At 43.5% G+C, this 18,750-nt stretch overlaps 1 protein-coding gene across 1 annotated transcript in view; it reads left to right on the top strand.

Annotated features, from left to right (window-relative positions):
* The first annotated feature begins 2,370 nt into the window (after window positions 1-2,370).
* The window catches only part of LOC124012917 (scrapie-responsive protein 1-like), a 29,776-nt gene continuing 13,396 nt past the window's right edge, over window positions 2,371-18,750 (top strand). The window contains exon 1 of the mRNA XM_046326975.1: window positions 2,371-2,610. The gene's annotated coding sequence lies outside the window, so the exon portion shown is untranslated. The remainder of the gene's footprint in view (window positions 2,611-18,750) is intronic.

Genomic DNA, 18,750 nt, shown 5'->3' with positions numbered 1-18,750 from the left:
AGACCTATTGGCTACATACTTTGTTTTCAGCCGGTTGAGCTCACCATCCTCAAATCAGTGGAAATGCAGTAGGAAGCAATAACCTGGTCCAATGTGCCAATCAAATGTGCTACATTTTGATTAATCCTCTATGCTATCGCAAAATAATATAGTTTGCAGGATGGCTGGTATGCCTAGGCCTACAATAGCAAAGCTTTTCATTTCCTTAATTGCACACCGCAAACGATCAAAATGAGTGTGTATGGGTCAATACTGTTCTTTGTTCTCTTGTTTAATTCCCTCTAATAACGGCAGTGGACTGGACTTACAACATGATAGACTTCTCTAAGTGTGGAATAAGATTTTTCCCTGGTATTACAAACATCTGCGAACGATTACTTCATAAAACCCTCCTACCCAGTTTTTTTTTCTCATTGCAGTCTCAACGAGGGCGGTTAGACATGTTGACGTCGGATCAGATGGTTCGAAGCTATCCTGCTGAAACACTGAACGTAATGACGCGGTGCGTTCCACTCGCAATCTGGAAAGAGGATCATTCTTAATGCATTTTTTTTCTATCAAGCCCATATAGGAAAACTGTGGCGTCAATTAATTGACAAAGAAGTATGTCAGTATGTAGGGCTATGCATGTGTTTGTATTTTAAGGAGTGACAGGCCTAGACTATTTCAATGCTGAAGAAAAAAACCTTTGCAGAACTATAAAAGTGCAAAAGGTGCACTCAAAACAGACTGCAAACATACTATGTATTTGTATTTTATTTATTTTATTTAACCTTTATTTTAACTAGGCAAGTCAGTTAAAAACAAATTCTTATTTACAATGACGGCCTACCACGTGTAACCAAAGTCTTTCTATGATGAAGTTCTAGATCGCTTTCCTCTGTACAGACGTTGCATGCATAAATCAGTGGTTGCGTGCCACATCATCGACTGACAGATTGCAATAACATATGATGTGGTTAGCTGATAGGTAAAATACCTTTCCAGGCCTTGTAAGATCAGGCAGGCATCAGCAGCGCCTGGACAGAGAAACGAGCCCACTGTCTACTGAGCTAGGCCTATGATTTGTCATGGCCCAAGCACTCAAACAAAAGCCTATGAAACGTTGCATCATTGTAAAAAAAATATATATTCCAACAATGCAACTTTTGATTCAAAATAAGATATTGCGCTGCAGTGGGGGATATATTTAAATATAGCTGGGACAAATATGTGATTACTAAGAGAATAGGGCACAATCAACCGAGTGACATAGTCAAATAAAAATGTACGCATGACTAATAATGAGAGTTGTTACGCATACAGCTAGAATTTGGCCCAACTAAAAAAACATATGGCCACATCTTTATTGATCATTTAAAAAACACATTAAGACCAACAGGATATACTGAACAATAAATGGAATAATATGCCAGCACAACACATAAGAGCATTTTCCGAAAATACAACCCACTGGGCACATCAGTTCAACGTCTAGCTTTGATTTACATCCGTTTGAGTTGTTCATTAACGTGAAATCAACAGAAAAATTCACCTGGTCATTTAGGTTAAAAGTTGGGTGAAAAAAATACGAAAATCCCTGATGTTGATTACTTTTTTCATTTCCAATCAGTTTTTTTCCACGTGATTCAACTTCTTCAAATATATTTTTTGGGGTTGAAATTACAAATAACGTGGATTCAAACAGTTTTTGCCCAGTGGGGAGTTAGATGAAATCATGTTATAGTCTCAAGTTTAGTTCCATAAGACTGAGTGGCACACGAGTGTTTTCAAAAGCATCAACTGGCACTACAAATTAACTTTCAACAATGCATCGCTGTTATATAAATATATCAAATTTAGGCAAGATGAAGGATATACATTTAGGCTGCAAGTGAAAATATAACTAGGTCAAGATAATTACTTTATTCACCATGATAATTCAATGAAGGATGAGTAAAATCATGGCCTATATCCACTCTAATGAACAAACAAAAGAATAATTGCATCCTTCAGTGTGAAAAAACATTGCAGAATGGTTGTTTTTGCTTCACGTTTGCCGCGCATAAAGATGATGCTAACTTTTTAGGGATCGTGAAATCAGCTCGAGTCCAGGAGCATCTCTGGACTTGTGTGACCAGAATATTCCGCGACGCTTATCTGTGTGCCATCTCCAACCATTGGGAATAATATGTTAAATATATCCCAAAAACAGATAACGGATCTGACAACAATCGACCTGAAATGCAAAACCTCTTATATGCCTACTTTTACGCGCAATGTTGTGCGGAAAAGCAGGCCTGTGCCCTGTGTTGCTGTCAGTTGTGACAGTTCCCAGATGGGGTCTGCTACTGTATGTGAGATTGAGTTTCTCACAAAAAAACTCCCTCTCCATCCAAACCGTCCTCAAAAACCTTCTCCAGGCACAGGTCGGTGCGCCGGCTTCCTGGACAGAGGCTAGGTTGTCTTGTCGAAAAGCCCTGAGTGCTCGGCATGAAAGCAACCGCTCGGGGTCTCTGTATTAGCCGAGGCCATTATCAGTGGATGGGGAATCGACACGGGCTGTTGGAACCCTGATGGTATTTCTTCCTATTAGAGGTCGTGGATATAACGAACCTTATCTAATCCATGGTAAGTAGTCTAAATTACGCGGATTTCATCATTTGTTTTGAATACATTTCAAGGGACACTTGAATTAATTGTGATATTTACCTTTTATTTTTGTTATCGAGTCTATTTCCTGTCTTGCCTACAAGTGATGCACCGTTTTCAGTAACGGTGTTGATGGAAGTCAGTCAAAGTTGACTACGACGATGTAACTCCATAGTTTTTGCATATGCTACCATGTGGAGCGTTGTGCGCTTATTTGCTCGTGGTAAGCTGCTCTGATACCTTGTTATTATAATGCTAAGTAGGCTACACTGGAGTACCACTTTGACACGTTATAACACTGTGTAATATTAATAGCCTAATAATAATCACCATCATAATAATAACCCGAATAATCAGAATAATAATCAGAATAATAACAATGCGTGTCATTATCATTATATGCGTGATGATTATAATACATATTCAAAAGACAAATCAGAATATGTATGGTTACTGAAATTCATGCGGTAACACAGGCCCATGTGTGTGTGCTGGCTATAGACTATATGTTGATGGTGCAGATTTTTCGACTTACACAAAATGAACAACGTGAACAAAATGAACAATAGACTCTACTATAGACCTTTTTAAACGTATTCTTGAGGCAGAGCGGAAGTGCACATAGAGCGTGTTATTGTTTTGACAGTTGAAAAGTCTACAGACAATGACATGGAAAATATAATTGAAGAGGGGTGATCTAAATGATGTGTAACGTAGGGTAGAAAGATTAAAAATGTGTGTTTTCACATGGGTTCTCTTTATATATATAATAATAATAATATATGCCATTTAGCAGACGCTTTTATCCAAAGCGACTTACAGTCATGTGTGCATACATTCTACGTATGGGTGGTCCCGGGAATCGAACCCACTACCCTGGCGTTACAAGCGCCATGCTCTACCAACTGAGGTACACCCATTGCTTTATGCAGAATGTGAATTAGGCAAATGACTATCCTAAAATATTGTTCTGAACACCCTGACTCATACTGCATCCTGTGGCGCGCGGCACTATGAGATCAAGTGAGAAGAGAGGAGGAGAGGCAGACCTCCCAAGTGGCTGGGGGCATGCGTGTCGTAGGGGACTCGGCTAACACTCCATTCATCCCGGCGAGCAGGAGGCGACTGTTCTGTTTTTGTCGGTGATAAACATTTAAAACCGTTAATACAGACCATAAATCCAGTTGGGAATGCTGCGCGCAAACACATTGACCGGAAAATGGCTGCGTTTACACACACACTGCAGACTATACTACCATGTACGCCTCGCGTCAGCATCGTTACTCTGGCCTTGTGGATTTAACAAAATACACCTTCAAACAATACATAACCCTACAAGCAACCTTTCAAAAATGTAGGTAGCACTTATTATGTGTTTCACAATAGGGTACAGTGCAATATATTAGTCTACATTTAAACAAATATATATGCTAGGCCTACTACTACGAATAAGATTCAGTGAGGGAACATATATATTTGCATGGATTGAGAGTGTTTGACATTTAAATAAACCCAACCTCTGCTTGTAAAACTACTTATTCACGATTGACTGCTCACGGTGCATTGAGTAATGTAGGCCTATCATATCAAGGTGTATTTGTGTATGTGCGTGTGCGTGTGCGTGTGTGTGTGTACCGGCGCTCAATGATGCATTTTTAGAAAGGTTGCTTTGCGTAAAGTTTGTTAGGCAATGCTAAGGTTGATGTCATTTATGGGTAAAGTTGATGTCATTTAAAACAATGTGCTCGTGTTTGTCTTTCTCATAGGTTATGGCGATATGCGTTGCATTAGTGCTTCAAAATTATCTGGAGCATTGTGTCTTCGTTTTAAAAGGACGACATTTTAGACTTAGGTCTAATTCAATGTTCCCAGTTAGGTTTGTAAATAATTGGTGTCCAAATAAGTAAGACTGGATACCGTCTATTAGCCATAATAGTTATGTTTTGTTAGCTAAACGCTGTGGATTGACACTGACCGACTTTGGCCAGATTCGAGACATTTTATGCCATTTATTTAAGTGGAAGGCGAGTCGCTACGGCATGATAAACCGCCGCGGTAGTAGTGTAATATTCATTCACTGGGAAATCAACAGACCAGGGACATCACAGACACGAGTTACGCACATTATTAACCGTTTAAACTAACCAATTAAAGAAAGGAATGGACAGTGCCCGAAAGCTGTTCGATAGGCCTAACCAAGGCAGAATTTACGGCGGTGAATGTCTGGTCAACTTGGCGGGAATATAAATTCAGGCCCATATGGAATGGGAGGCGTATACAGCCTTCATCAAATCGACATCATAGTTGCTAATTTGCAAAAAAATACCCTAACTATAGGCTAACGGTTCAATATTATTCGTTCAGGTTAATCCGTTAATATAGGACAAAATTATTTAACAAATCACTATATTCCAGGCTTTGTAGACTACTCTGCAAATCAGTGGCTTATTTGCTTTATCGCGCCATTGAATGCAGCATCCATGCATTATTGTTCAAAATTTGGTGTTGAAGACTACTTTGGAAGAAGTTTCAACTCACCAAAAAAAAACTATTGTCATTTCGATGTGACAACACACATCAACAATTGAATACCTAAAATGCTCATAGACCGAAATGCTCATAGGCCCAAGTTATCGAACACTATATTTGACCATCCCATAACAACCCTACAAATCAATGTCAATGGATTTCACATCACTGTACGTCAAGAAACAGATACAAACCCAGCCCACATCAGAATGATATAGCCGGCACCATTCACAATGTTAAACATATTTTGAAGACAAACCAATTAATAGCATAACGTTGTTATGGTGCTTTAGGCACATCAGTGATAAGAGAGACAGGGGGCTCGCTCGCAGGATTATAGCCTGCTAACTGTTTAAGATTATTGCCACTTGATCCCCATATGGGAGTCTTTCTAGGAAATACAATAAAACAATGAACATGTCAAAGATGTTCTTCGGTGCATAAAATGGAAAACGGAAACTAGATTTCAAATATACACATTGTTGACGCGTTTCATGCTTATTTGCATTTTGTTTATGTGACATTATAAAGGCAGGCAGCATTTGTACCACGAGTATGACCCAGTTTTTAAATGAAGCGGACCAAATGTATACGTCTAAACACATCTGTAGCCAAAGGACTATGATTGCATTTGCAAAATCCTGTTAAATTACATGCAACATGCATGAGATAATTCATCATATTGCAAATGCTTTTCAGGTCTATTGCTCTTCATTTTTGGTCCAGGGACTGAAGGGGATTTTCTCTTGCTTGCTGTATGAGTGATGGCGAAGCAGCGGTCAAAAGACACCTAGATTATTAGGCTACCCCAAGAGGATATGATGTCATCCGTATTCGGACGAGGTGCATTGACTTCTTAAAGATGGTTCGATTACTCTCAGCAGTCATGTCTTCCGACGCAGCTGCAGCAACGCAGATGTCGCTGCAGGGTTTCGCCAACAACAGAGAACAAATCATTCAAATCCGTATTTGGCTGACAACTAATGCGCCTGGAGGTTAAAAATGAACCCGTACAAAAACCTGAACTCTTTCTGAATAGCCTCGACAATTGATGGCAATCAATACAACTTATCATTGCAGCCATCACTATCAAATGCAGACAAAGGCCTCATAGGTTTGACCAGTTGAAAATGTGATAGAGCATATTATCGTACATCATACATCACTGTCCCTCTGTGACCAGTTCCCATGCATGGTATGTCAATGCGTTTATGACCGGGAGCGAGTTCAGTTTTTTCCTTATCTGTCCGGAGAAGTGGCCGGGATAACTAGGTCGAGATGACGGCATCACGCTGAGTAGGTCACAGCGTGTTTCCAGCCTGTGATGTAATAAATAAATATTTACACCCTGTGCCACCTTCCTCTGAAGATTAGGAAAGGGAATTCAGCAAAAAGCGAAAGATGTCCCCTATCTTTCTCTCTAAGTGTTATGATCAGGGGCATAAAGTCTAAACATTGAATTCAAAATGCAGAATAGTTTCCTGACTGATAACATTTATTTTTAGGACCAAAATTCTGCATATCAATGTAGGTTATTTTTTAGGGGCCCACGTGACATTTAGCCATGCCAGACATTAAAATGTAAAGTCAATCAACTGATTTTGTTCAATGCCTAACAAAGATCTTTAAGCTTATATCAACAGAGGCCATGCTGTGTCCTCTTAAAGACATGGAAATGAGATCTCTGTAATCTAACACCATTGTTCTGTACCATATCTGACCTGAATGGCTACACTTTGGTGTTGTTACGCAGCAGACTGTCTCCCAAAACATCAGCAATATTACATTGTTTTCATAGGACACTATAGGCTGTGCCTCCCACGAATTCATGTGAGAAAGTGGGTGCACGTGCACACACACTTTCTCATTGTCTCTCTCCTGGATCATTAATGAGCATCAGGTCAGAGTGGAGGTGTGTTGTGATGGTATAACCCCTGGATGGGTCCCTCCAGCTCCCCGTCAGTTAAGGCCCTGTGAGGAGAAAAGAGGACGGTGCATCCAGGGCCATGTTCCCCTGTCATCAATCATGGGCTGTAATGGAGAGTTTCTGGAGAAGTCTGTGTCTAGCCTGCGTTAAACCACAGCGATGACAACCATCCACATTCTACCCCCTCTCACGCCATCTCTCTCTCTCTCTCTCTCTCTCTCTCTCTCTCTCTCTCTCTCTCTCTCTCTCTCTCTCTCTCTCTCTCTCTCTCTCTCTCTCTCTCTCTCTCTCTCTCTCTCTCTCTCTCTCTCTCTCTCTCTCTCTCTCTCTCTCTCTCTCTCTCTCTCTCTCTCTCTCTCTCTCTCTCTCTCCTCTCCCTCCCTCCCTCCCCCTCCCTCCACATGTGTTGCTAAGCTTTCCGAAAGGGTTCACCACATTCCCCCTAACTGGTGCAGAGCCGGTGGACCCATATGCAATCTGCCATATTGAAAGGGCACTAAGTTGGATCTATGACTACCCTGTATTTTCTGTGCATGTCAGTCCAGATCCAGTGAGAAACCAAACAACTGCTTTCGAGGTGAGGGTACACAAACGCACACATCCGACACCCACTATGCGTCAACAGGCAACGGCCCGGGTTGATTAATGAGCATGCGGCCCAATGAATGCTTCCTTGTTTTAATTGGGCTGATGACGACGTCACCGTGTTATTTAGACTCTCCCAGAGTCCCAGAGCACTCTCATCAGCCATCACAAGCACATAGGGATCTGTCATACATCAGACAGGAAGATAATGGCCCTTTTTCCCGCTGATTCATCCATCCACCTCCCCTGAACCTTGAACACTGATATCCACATATACAGTGCCATCAGAAAGTATTCATACCCCTTGACTTATTCCACATTTTGTTGTGTTACAGCCTGAATTCAAAATGGATTACATTTATGTTTTGGTCTCACCCATCTAAACACAATACCCCATAATGACAAAGTTAAAACATTGTCGTGTTTTTGGCATCATTAAACTGAAGAGTCATCTTTATCAAATGACTCTCTGTAATTATTATTACGCGATTAAACTGATTAATCATGTAACTGTAATTAACTAGGAAGTCGGGGCCCCAAGGAAAATATTCAGATTACAAAGTTATAATTTTCCTAATATAACTTTTCTGATATTTTCATATCTGATCAATAGTCTTCTGATGAATGAAATCTTCTTTTACCTCACGTTAGTCTCATTCCAAACATCATACATTGTTGGTTATCTGCACGAACCCAGTCTTCACTATGAGTCATCCATACATCAATTGTCTTAATCCTTTATTTACTAACTAAGTAATTCACAGAAATGCATAAACAAACAGTGGACAGTTACCAGGAAATGATAACGGAGTTTCCCCAGTGGAATAAACCGGCATCGCTGCTTGGTGTACAAAAGGGAAGTGGGGGTCGACTGAGATAAGACAACACACAGTTGATAATTATAACAATTGAAATGCTAATCCTTTGCACATGAAAGCTCACTCATTCGGGAACAATTGCAATCAATATATATATATTTACGCTCAGTGTGTCGTTGGGATCTCTGTTGGAAAGTTTGTTTCTGTTGGAGAGTTTGTCCGCCCTCTCTGTCGTGGTTAGTATGGATAGTTCAGAGTGACATTCATTCATGTCGTTATGGATAGATATTTTGGCGGTTGTCGGTCTTCACGTTCAATTATACCGAATTCCTAGCTGCAGACTCGTAATTAATATCAAAGACTTGTTCTTATTCTAAAGGTATTGATAGTCTAAGAGTTTAACCACGTAGGATGGTGAAAAGATTCAGCAATCGTCTCAAACCTTGGCCTTCTCGCTATCGAGGTAAGCTGGTCTGCAACCTTTGTCCCCTCATAATGGAGAGAAACATGGTCTGTTGATAGAAGTTCTCAAAGTGGGTTTTTTATTTGGGAGAGCAGAAAAAGGCTGTCCCAGGATGCCAGACCATAACTGTGCTCATGGGCGGTCCTCTGATTTAGTTAAACTACAAAGGGAATTGGAGTTTCCTTCATTAAACAGTCCAAAATCACATTACACAATTTCACAAACAGTATCATCCTCACTCTTTCTTCTTATACAACAATTAGATGTAAGCCTCATATCTGAGGCTATTATATAAACATTATGGTAATGTGGCCGTATTGTTGCCCGTGAGTTTCACAAAATTGTACCAAATGGACCAGTTCGTAGCTGGATTCTTCACCGATCTTTTATACCTTCTCCAGAACATAAATGTTGTTCGGACCTCAAGTTCTGTGAGGTGGAAGAAATTCCTTTGTTCTCTAGGAAAATTCACTCTGTCTCTATACTGTGGCCATGAGGAGATAATCTCCTCCAGGAATTTACGACCTCTCTCTGACCACGGCAGCCTGGGTGTAGGAGACAGGGAGAGGGGGATGGGGCTTGATGTACCCAAAGAGGGCAATGTCATGACAACATGTTTTCATATTCTTTGGCAAATGTATTGAAAATTAAATGCAGATATATCTAATTTACATAAGTATTCACACCTCTGAGTCAATACATGTTAGAATCACATTTGGCAGTGACTACAGCTGTGAGTCTTTCTGGGTAAGCCTCTAAGAGCTTTGCATACCTGGATTGTACAATATTTGCCCATTATTATTTTCAAAATTCTTCAAGCTCTGTCAAATTGGTTGTTGATCATTGCTAGACAAACATTGTCAAGTCTTAAGTTTAAGTCAATACTGTAACTCAGCCACTCAGGCAGGAACAGTCATTGTCTTTTTGGTAAGCAACTCCAGTGTAAATTTGGCCTTGTGTTTTAGGCTATTGTCCTGCTGAAATGTGCATTAATCTCCCAGTGTCTGGTGGAAAGCAGACTGATCCAGGTTTTCCTCTAGGATTTTACCTGCACTTAGCTCCATTCTGTTTCTTTTTTTATCCCCAGCCACCACTATGCTTGACAATATGGGGAGGGGTACTCAGTAATGTGTTTTGTTGGATTTGCCCCAAACAAACACTTTTTATTCCTTCTTTTCACTCTGTCATTTAGCTTAGTATTGTGGAGTAACTACAATGTTGTTGATCCATCCTCAGTTTTCTCCTATCACAGCCATTAAACTCTGTAACGATTTTAAATGTACCATTGGCATCGTGGTGAAATCCCTGAACGGTTTCATTCCTCTCCGGCAACTGAGTTAGGAACCATGCTCAGAGGGATATTCAAGGTTTGCTTTTTTTTACCAATCTACCAATAGGTGCCCTTCTTTGCAAAACATTAGAAAACCTCCCTGGTCTTTGTGGTTGAATCTGTGTTTGAAATTCACTGCTTGACTGAGGGACCTTACAATTACAGTGCCTTCAGAAAGTATTCACACCCCTTGACTTTAACAGCCTGAATTTGAAATGTATCGAATTTGTGTCACTGGCCTACACACAATACCCCATAATGTCAATGTGGAATTATGTTTCAATCATTTTTTACTAATTCATTAAAAATTAAAAGCCGAAATGTCTTGAGTCAATAAGTATTCAACCCCTTTGTTATGGCAAGCCTAAATAATAATACATTTCTTAGACTAAATACATTTCTTAGACTAAATACATTTCTTAGACTAAATAACTACACATAATAAGCTCCATGGACTCACTCTGTGTGCAATAACAGTGTTTAACATTAATTTTTAATGACTGCCTCATCTCTGTACCCCACACATACAATTATCTGTAAGCTCCCTCAGTCGAGCAGTGAATTTCAAACACAGATTCATTTACAACATTGTAAATGAAAGGCAATTTTTACGCTGCCCGGAGAGGGGGAGAAAGAACACCAAGAAGTTGACCGGTGGTCGCTATCGCCTCATATTGTCAGACATGAACATAACAGATTTGATTGTGTCTGCCTGCCACGTCTTATTTCATAATTCGATGACTAAATGTCATACCAAAAATACACAATTAGTATCCCCTTGTGTAACAAGTTCTTAGGCTATTTATTCACCAGAGCTCATGAAGTTCCCTACAATTAGTGCAATTTTACACCTACGTGTAGTTGATGCATTATGCACTAGTCACACATAGACTCTAATAGGTTGTACTAGGACTAATAGGACTAGGACTCTCTCTCTCTCTCTCTCTCTCTCTCTCTCGGAGTCTGCATCTGAAAACACTAATGTTGGAACAACTTTAAAAAAGATGAAACACTTCTGTTGAGGGTAACTCTGCTCTACTTCCATTTTTGATTTGATGTGTCTGCTCTGCTAGAACCCCCTGTCGTGTCTGACATCTGCCTTCTAGGTACACTTCCTTTTCACAAATCAATAACAAAAAAATACATTATGCAGTATTCTATAGAGTTGGTATTACACACACCCATGCATGCACGCACACACTCTCTCTCTCTCCCTCTCTCCGTGTTAGCTACAGTAGCCTCATAATGAGAGGAAGTATACAACTAAGCCCTGCTTGTAAAGGGAATCTCCTCTCTTCTGACTGTTGCAGCCATGAAGCCTCTTGCCAGACCACCAGCAACAGGTTCTTGGGTTACACCACTAGATTACACTATCGCTGGAGCTAGGGGCTCCATGTCAGCTCTGCTCAAATGGGACGGGACCATACCTGGGTTCACATATATGAGAAATATTTCAATACTTTGAGCGTTTGCTTAAGCCTATCTGGAGAGCCAGGTGGGCTGGGTTTGCACTTCTGGGGCTTTTCTATTGTTTTTGTTGTAACAGGCAAGCTCAATAAATCACAAGTAGTTTTTTAAAAATTATTTCAAATAGTATTTGAACCGATAAGTTTGCGAGACTCTCGCTCCCTTCAGCAGTCCTATTATAGCAGCTGTAATAAACCGGGGAGAGATTTTATGACATTGACTCCAACGTGCTGCTGATAGCAAATGTGCTCCTGGGAAGACAAGTTTAGATCGCCATGTCGAATAGCAGCTCCTTTATTTCAACTAAGTGTACTCCTACTGTCTGTGTTTCTGAGTGGTAAATTGACCAATGAGAGAGCGGACTGCTCATATATTGGTCTCATATTGCAATATGACCCAGTCATAATGTAGTACTTTGGGTGTTGATATCCACATACATCAACCAACACACGATACACACCCAGCCGGGTGTTGTATAGCGTCAACAAAGATTTGCTAGGACTTTCAAGTACACCCAAATCCTACAGCTGTGTTTGGCTACAGTTGTAAATGAAAGTACTGCTCTATGAAATTTAAGAGCAATGAGTCCACTACTGTGTTTGCTGTCACTATGGAAACCAGAGTGCCCCTGTCATAATTCATAACTATACATTGCCATTGATTGCTGATGTATGAACTAGTTTACACACGCAATGCAACATGTAAGGAAATCATCATAATCAACTGCATTTCCCGTCAATTATGTTTTGCGTACATTAAAATGTATTGATTCTGTATTTATTTATACAATGATTTTACTCTGAAATATAGAAGCATTATTCAAAATGCTGGTCTATAGAAAAAAATAAACCACACCATGTTGAGCTTTTCCAATATGATTTACACGGTTTTCCAGGCGTTGGCTGTTCAAAACTCAATCAAGCAGATTAAAACAAAACGAAACAAAAGTCAGGAAAGAGATGACATTTTCCAAGAAAACCACAACGATACAACTGTCAAAGTCCTTCGAATTTAGGATTACAGTGGAACACAAATCAAATTCACTGCAGCCTCTGGGAAGACTCTTTCATTCTCTGTTACTGTTCAAGACCTCTATTTCCACTGCTTATTGGAAGTGGAAGGAAAAGTGAACGGTCTCATTTCAAGGGCAGGCTCACTTGATGGAACTTGTAATATAAGTCAATGTGATATGCGACTGCTTAGTCCCTGAATAACATAAAGCATAGCTAGAAACCGAGGGTGAAACCTTGGAGACATGCATATACAGGCTGTGACCCTTGATAACAGACAAGCAGTAAAAGTTACATTGACACCTATATGAAATGTAATATAAGTTGCAGCCATATTGTCTGACTCCACAGGGAACACTTGTGGATAGGGGAAATTACTCTTATTGGAATAACATGTATTTAACCACATACGTGGGTTGTAATTTCCTTCTCCGCAAAGTGCTGTGGAGTTTTTCAGATTTTTTTTAATGCACGATGAGGTGTACGCAAATGTAGCTAAATACTGACCTCTTGTGGTTAAGAAATGGCTTCAATACACACAAGCCTGCTGACAAAGACGGATCTATTTGTCATGCAGGTAAAAGAGGACCCAAAAGCGACTTAACAGAAACAGAGTTTATTAATGTTCAAAACGGAATAACTGAAATCCTCTAGATTTGTAGAGGGGAAAACAACTGGAGAAGCGGCCACAGACTGCAGGTCGCTTCGGGTAGGCGCAGGCCGTAGTCGACTGAGACACCTGCTCACACGCAGCGTCTGAAGAAGGCACAGAACACGACAGGACAGGGTGATACACAATCACGGCAAAAAACACGACAGGACAGGGCGAAACGCAATCACAGCATGGAATACAAAACAAGGAACCGATGGAACAGGAACGGATCACAAAGGAATAAATAGGGAGTCTAATCAGGGGGAAAGGATCGGGAACAGGTGTGGGAAGACTAAATGATGATTAGGGGAATAGGAACAGCTGGGAGCAGGAACGGAACGACAGAGAGAAGAGAGAGCGAGAGAGTGAGAGAGGGAGGGGGAGAGAGAAGGATAGAACCAAACAAGACCAGCAGAGGGAAACGAATAGCATGGGGAGCACAGGGACAAGACATGACAATAAATGACAAACATGACAGTACCCCCCACTCACCGAGCGCCTCCTGGCGCACTCGAGGAGGAATCCTGGCGGCAACGGAGGAAATCATCGATGAGCGAACGGTCCAGCACGTCCCGAGACGGAACCCAACTCCTCTCCTCAGGACCGTAACCCTCCCAATCCACTAGGTATTGGTGACCCCGTCCCCGAGAACGCATGTCCATAATTTTATGTACCTTGTAAATAGGTGCGCTCTCGACAAGGACGGGAGGGGGGAGGGAAGACGAACGGGGTGCGAAGAAAGGGCTTAACACAGGAGACATGGAAGACAGGATGGACGCGACGAAGATGTCGCGGAAGAAGCAGTCGCACAGCGACAGGATTGACGACCTGGGAGACACGGAACGGACCAATGAACCGCGGAGTCAACTTACGAGAAGCTGTCGTAAGAGGAAGGTTGCGAGTGGAAAGCCACACTCTCTGGCCGCAACAATACCTTGGACTCTTAATCCTGCGTTTATTGGCGGCTCTCACCGTCTGTGCCCTGTAACGGCAAAGTGCAGACCTCACCCTCCTCCAGGTGCGCTCACAACGTTGGACAAACGCTTGAGCGGAGGGAACGCTGGACTCGGCAAGCTGGGATGAGAACAGAGGAGGCTGGTAACCCAGACTACTCTGAAACGGAGATAACCCGGTAGCAGACGAAGGAAGCGAATTGTGAGCGTATTCTGCCCAGGGAGCTGTTCTGCCCAAGACGCAGGGTTTCTGAAAGAAAGGCTGCGTAGTATGCGACCAATCGTCTGATTGGCCCTCTCTGCTTGACCGTTAGACTGGGGATGAAACCCGGAAGAGAGACTGACGGACGCACCAATCAAACGACAGAACTCCCTCCAAAACTGTGACGTGAATTGCGGACCTCTGTCTGAAACGGCGTCTAACGGGAGGCCATGAATTCTGAATACATTCTCAATAATGATTTGTGCCGTCTCCTTAGCGGAAGGAAGTTTAGCGAGGGGAATGAAATGTGCCGCCTTAGAGAACCTATCGACAACCGTCAGAATCACAGTCTTCCCCGCAGACAAAGGCAGACCGGTAATGAAGTCTAAGGCAATGTGAGACCATGGTCGAGAAGGAATGGGGAGCGGTCTGAGACGACCGGCAGGAGGGGAGTTACCCGACTTAGTCTGCGCGCAGTCCGAACAGGCAGCCACGAAACGGCGCGTGTCACGCTCCTGAGTCGGCCACCAAAAGCGCTGGCGAATAGACGCAAGAGTGCCTCGAACACCGGGATGACCCGCTAACTTGGCAGAGTGAGCCCACTGAAGAACAGCCAGACGAGTGGAAACAGGAACGAAAAGGAGGTTACTAGGACAAGCGCGCGGCGACGCAGTGTGCGTGAGTGCTTGCTTAACCTGTCTTTCAATTCCCCAGACTGTTAACCCGACAACACGCCCATAAGGAAGAATCCCCTCGGGATCAGTAGAAGCCACAGAAGAACTAAACAGACGGGATAAGGCATCAGGCTTGGTGTTCTTGCTACCCGGACGGTAAGAAATCACAAACTCGAAACGAGCGAAAAACAACGCCCAACGAGCTTGACGAGCATTAAGTCGTTTGGCAGAACGGATGTACTCAAGGTTCTTATGGTCTGTCCAAACGACAAAGGAACGGTCGCCCCCTCCAACCACTGTCGCCATTCGCCTAGGGCTAAGCGGATGGCGAGCAGTTCACGGTTACCCACATCATAGTTGCGCTCAGATGGCGACAGGCGATGAGAAAAATAAGCGCAAGGATGAACCTTATCGTCAGACTGGAAGCGCTGGGATAGAATGGCTCCCACGCCTACCTCTGAAGCGTCAACCTCGACAATGAATTGTCTAGTGACGTCAGGAGTAACGAGGATAGGAGCGGACGTAAAACGTTCTTTTAGAAGATCAAAAGCTCCTGGGCGGAACCGGACCACTTAAAACACGTCTTGACAGAAGTAAGAGCTGTGAGAGGGGCAGCAACTTGACCGAAATTACGAATGAAACGCCGATAGAAATTAGCGAAACCTAAAAAGCGCTGCAACTCGACACGTGACCTTGGAACGGGCCAATCACTGACAGCTTGGACCTTAGCGGAATCCATCTGAATGCCTTCAGCGGAAATAACGGAACCGAGAAAAGTAACGGAGGAGACATGAAAAGAGCACTTCTCAGCCTTTACGTAGAGACAATTCTCTAAAAGGCGCTGTAGAACACGTCGAACGTGCTGAACATGAATCTCGAGTGACGGAGAAAAAATCAGGATATCGTCAAGATAGACAAAAACAAAAATGTTCAGCATGTCTCTCAGAACATCATTAACTAATGCCTGAAAAACAGCTGGCGCATTGGCGAGACCGAACGGCAGAACCCGGTACTCAAAATGCCCTAACGGAGTATTAAACGCCGTTTTCCACTCGTCCCCCTCTCTGATGCGCACGAGATGGTAAGCGTTACGAAGGTCCAACTTAGTAAAGCACCTGGCTCCCTGCAGAATCTCGAAGGCTGATGACATAAGGGAAGCGGATAACGATTCTTAACCGTTATGTCATTCAGCCCTCGATAATCCACGCAGGGGCGCAGAGTACCGTCCTTCTTCTTAACAAAAAGAACCCCGCCCCGGCCGGAGAGGAAGAAGGCACTATGGTACCGGCGTCAAGAGACACAGACAAATAATCCTCGAGAGCCTTACGTTCGGGAGCCGACAGAGAGTATAGTCTACCTCGAGGAGGAGTGGTCCCCGGAAGGAGATCAATACTACAATCATACGACCGGTGAGGAGGAAGGGAGTTGGCTCGGGACCGACTGAAGACCGTGCGCAGATCATGATATTCCTCCGGCACTCCTGTCAAATCGCCAGGTTCCTCCTGAGAAGTAGGGACAGAAGAAATGGGAGGGATGGCAGACATTAAACACTTCACATGACAAGAAACGTTCCAGGATAGGATAGAATTACTAGACCAATTAATAGAAGGATTATGACATACAAGCCAGGGGTGACCCAAAACAACAGGTGTAAACGGTGAACGGAAAATCAAAAAGACATAGTCTCACTGTGGTTACCAGATACTGTGAGAGTTAAAGGTAGTGTCTCAAATTTGATACTGGGAAGATGACTACCATCTAAGGCAAACATGGGCGTAGGCCTGTCTAACGGTCTGAAAGGAATGTTATGTTTCCGAGCCCATGCTTCGTCCATGAAACAACCCTCAGCCCCAGAGTCAATCAAAGCACTGCATGTAGCACCCGAACCGGTCCAGCGTAGATGGACCGACATAGTAGTACAAGATCTAGATGAAGGGACCTGAGTAGTAGCGCTCACCAGTAGCCCTCCGCTTACTGATGGGCTCTGGCCTCTTACTGGACATGAAATAACAAAATGTCCAGCAACTCCGCAATAGAGGCACAGGCGGTTGGTGATCCTCTGTTCCCTCTCCTTATTCGAGATGCGAATCCCTCCCAGCTGCATGGGCTCAGTCTCAAAGCCAGAGGAGGGAGATGGTTGCGATGCGGAGCAGGGAAACACCGTTGATGCGAGCTCTCTTCCACGAGCCCGGTGACGAAGATCTACCCGTCGTTCTATGCGGATGGCGAGAGCAATCAAAGAGTCCACATCTGAAGGAACCTCCCGGGAGAGAATCTCATCCTTAACCGCTGCGTGGAGTCCCTCCAGAAAACGAGCGAGCAGCGCCGGCTCGTTCCACTCACTAGAGGCAGCAAGAGTGCGAAACTCAATGGAATAATCCGTTATGGACCGTTCACCTTGGCATAAGGAAGCCAGGGCCCTAGAAGCCTCCTCACCAAAAACTGAACGGTCAAAAACCCGAATCATCTCCTCTTTAAAGTTCTGGAATCTGTTAGAGCAATCAGCCCTTGCCTCCCAGATAGCTGTGCCCCATTCTCGAGCCCGGCCAGTAAGGAGTGAAATGACGTAAGCAACCCGAGCTCTCTCTCTAGAGTATGTGTGGGGTTGGAGAGAGAACACAATCTCACACTGCGTGAGAAAGGAGCGGCACTCAGTGGGCTGCCCGGAGTAGCAAGGTGGGTTATTAACCCTGGGTTCTGGAGGCTCGGCAGGCCAGGGAGTAACAGGTGGCACGAGACGTAGACTCTGGAACTGTCCAGAGAGGTCGGAAACCTGAGCGGCCAGGTTCTCCACGGCATGGCGAGCAGCAGACAATTCCTGCTCGTGTCTGCCGAGCATGGCTCCTTGGAACTCGACGGCAGTGTAACGAGCGTCTGAAGTCGCTGGGTCCATTCCTTGGTCGGTTCCTTCTGTCATGCAGGTAAAAGAGGACCCAAAAGCGACTTAACAGAAACAGAGTTTATTAATGTTCAAAACGGAATAACTGAAATCCTCTAGATTTGTAGAGGGGGAAAACAACTGGAGAAGCGGCCACAGACTGCAGGTCGCTTCGGGTAGGCGCAGGCCGTAGTCGACTGAGACACCTGCTCACACGCAGCGTCTGAAGAAGGCACAGAACACGACAGGACAGGGTGATACACAATCACGGCAAAAAACACGACAGGACAGGGCGAAACGCAATCACAGCATGGAATACAAAACAAGGAACCGATGGAACAGGAACGGATCACAAAGGAATAAATAGGGAGTCTAATCAGGGGAAAGGATCGGGAACAGGTGTGGGAAGACTAAATGATGATTAGGGGAATAGGAACAGCTGGGAGCAGGAACGGAACGACAGAGAGAAGAGAGAGCGAGAGAGTGAGAGAGGGAGGGGGGAGAGAGAAGGATAGAACCAAACAAGACCAGCAGAGGGAAACGAATAGCATGGGGAGCACAGGGACAAGACATGACAATAAATGACAAACATGACACTATTGGAGCTTTTGGCACTGGCAATACAAATATT

Source organism: Oncorhynchus gorbuscha, linkage group LG24, assembly GCF_021184085.1.
Source record: "Oncorhynchus gorbuscha isolate QuinsamMale2020 ecotype Even-year linkage group LG24, OgorEven_v1.0, whole genome shotgun sequence".
In the NCBI taxonomy this organism is placed as follows: Eukaryota; Metazoa; Chordata; class Actinopteri; order Salmoniformes; family Salmonidae; genus Oncorhynchus; species Oncorhynchus gorbuscha.
This window is presented reverse-complemented; position numbering and strand designations above follow the sequence as displayed.